The 3085-nt window shown below is 28.4% G+C and overlaps 1 long non-coding RNA gene across 1 annotated transcript; it reads left to right on the forward strand.

Moving 5' to 3' along the window:
- On the forward strand, positions 1-1107 carry LOC122594846. Its single transcript, XR_006323123.1, has 3 exons — positions 1-273; positions 355-414; positions 1069-1107. It is a non-coding gene; the product is annotated as an uncharacterized LOC122594846 (long non-coding RNA).
- Positions 1108-3085: the final 1978 nt, after the last annotated feature.

Genomic DNA, 3085 nt, shown 5'->3' on the forward strand with positions numbered 1-3085 from the left:
TCGCAAGTATCTAAGTTTAGTTTTGATTTAAGAAAATTAAGAGGCAAAACTATAGAAAATGAAAACCGATACCTCTTGGATAAAGTTGACACCCAAAGTAAGCAAATTGAATCTCAAAGGATACAAATAGAAACTCAGAGTAAGCAAATAGAAAATCAGAGTAACCAAATGTCGAAAATGCAAAAGACTCTTGATCAGTGTACCGGAGAGCTCCAACTCTTTAGGACTGTTTTTTCTGACTTTTGCGGGCCACGTATGTCCATACCACCAGAGGTTACTATTCAACCATGTATACATATCTTTGTAGATTAGTTGTGTTTTGCCGAACTAAAACTTTCAATTTTATTCTGCCAGGCAACTTCTAGTGCATTTCATCAGGATCATCGATGAATTTTCCAAGACAATCCTTATCAGGTTCAATTTTTATCGAGAAAAGCTATTTTTCTTTATCTATAGGTTAGCTGTAACTGTTTTTTTGTTTAAGTTACTAAAGGTTTTAAGAGTGGTATTACATTTGTTTATGCAATAAGTTAGAAATTTAGGAACATGTGGTAGAATGGCAGATTCAGGACTTTAGTTTTAGATCCTAGTCTTGATGAAAAAGGCTCAATGATCAGGCATTCACTTTATTCGGCTCTTGTAGAATTTTGGGTTGCATATAATATCTAAGAGGTATTTAGTTGTGTGGTTTAAATGATTATGTGATATTGTATCATCAAAATTAGGTAATGAGTTATAATAAAACTAGGATTTCTTATAGCAAAACTTGTGGCAGGGGTTTTAAGTTTTGGTGTGGTTATTAGATTCTAAAGTTTATACCGTTTGTTCATTTTAAGAATATATATCCAAAGAGCCCTTAGGTTTACATAGTTTGTGTGAACAAGTATCAGCTATGTTAGTTGGAATGTTGGATACCTGATGCATCATGGATGCTGGTATAGAATAATCAAATGATTTAATTTATGTACTTAACTTGTTGATATACATCATTTGTTTTAATATTGGAATTCTTGTGTTATGTATGATTTAATTTATGTACTTAACTTGTTTTGTTATAATTGTATGCAGATCAAAAAAGAGACATCATAATGAAGAGACATCCCAATCTTGTTCTGCTGCTTAGAGGCATGATCTCATAATCTGGACCAACTCCAAACTCTTCTTTTGTTGAATTTTTTCTCAGCAAGTGTTTTGCAAAATGAATGTACTGAATAGTTGTTTCTGTAAAATGAATGTAAAAAATAGTTGTAAAAGATGTTAAATGAATGTTAAAAATAGTTGCTGTAAATTTTTATTATGACTTTTTTTACTAGCATAAATATATGTATGAGCTTTAGAGTCTCTTCTTGTAAGACTTTTGTACACGTGGACGACTCAAAATTTTCTTCACGCTAATTTTGGTGAGAAGTTTAAAGTTTTGTCACGCTAATTATTGTAAACTTCGAATTTTGTCCACGTTCACTCTAGTGAACAATCCCAAACATTTGTTCACGCTACTTTATGTGGATATTACAACCATTTCTTCACACTAAATCCTGTTAACATGGCATAATTTCTTCACATAAATTACCGTGGACTTTTCTTATAAATTTGTAACGCCCATTTTGTGCACGGTTTTGTTGGCCGTGAACTACAAAATTATACACATATTTTAACGTGAGGATACAACAATTAAATTGTGTACTTTTGAACACTTTATTGTAGTGAGTTGTAGTGCAACTGTAATTTGTCACCCCAATCTAATGATTAAACACCAATAATTAATGTTAGCTTAGTGTTAGGAACATGAATAAAAAAAAGGCGCCTGGTGATCCGACCAGTTTTTTAGTAAAATGACCACACTTTTTGCAGCGACCCTCGCTGCAAAAAGTCGATGTACGAAATCGTACACTGTGGACTTAATGGTCCACAGTGTATAATTGATTCTATATATGGAAACTCGTATCTTTCGCTTTTCTCACCATCGTTTTCACTCTTTCTTTCTACTTGTTCTTTCATAAAGTTTTCATATAACATTCTGTTTGTTCTATTTGTTCTTTCACAATCGTTTATATATATAGATACAGATATATAGATATTATATAACATTCTATTTGTTCTATTTGTTCTTTCACAATCGTTTATATATATAGATATAGATATATAGATATACATTAGATTTTCAATATACTATAAATTGTAGATCTTTAATATTATTATTATAGTTTATCATTATTTCAGATGGATTTTGAAAGTATATGGGGCGAAATGGGTGCGGAAGGTTTTGAGCTTCACTTAGAAGAACCTGACGAAGAATTTGACATACCAGAGGCGGCCCCTCATTTTGACTACGACGCTAGGGTTTTCCACACCGATCAGGTATCCTTGTTAACTTTAAAAAAAACTAATTTAGGCAAATATCATTATTAGTTTATATTTTAGTAGTATTTAATTTGTGTTTTTTTGTTAAATTTATTGCATATTTAAAATGTTAGATATTTATTAGTATACTAATTAATGATAAATTGTTAAAAAAAACTAATTTAGGCAAATATCATTAAAATATTTATATTTTAGTACTATTTAATTTGTGTTTCGTTGTTAAATTTATTGCAATTTTAAAATGTTAGATATTGTATATTTAAAATGTTAGATATTGCGTATTTAAAATGTTAGATATTTATTAGTATATAAATTAATGATAATTTGTTAAAAAAAACTAATTTAGGCAAATATCATTAAAATATTTATATTTTAGTGCTATTTAATTTGTGTTTCGTTGTTATATTTATTGCATATTTTAAAATGTTAGATATTGCATATTTAAAATGTTAGATATTGCGTATTTAAAATGTTAGATATTTATTAGTATATAAATTAATGATAATTTGTTAAAAAAAATAATTTAGGCAAATATCATTAAAATATTTATATTTTAGTAGTATTTCATTTGTGTTTCGTTGTTATATTTATTGCATATTTTAAAATGTTAGATATTGCATATTTAAAATGTTAGATATTGCATATGTATACAAATTAATGATAATTTGTTAAAAAAATCTAATTTAGGCAAATATCATTAAATGGGAGCTGATTTGCTCAAGGT

The sequence above is a fragment of the Erigeron canadensis genome, chromosome 4, assembly GCF_010389155.1.
Source record: "Erigeron canadensis isolate Cc75 chromosome 4, C_canadensis_v1, whole genome shotgun sequence".
Lineage (NCBI taxonomy): Eukaryota > Viridiplantae > Streptophyta > Magnoliopsida > Asterales > Asteraceae > Erigeron > Erigeron canadensis.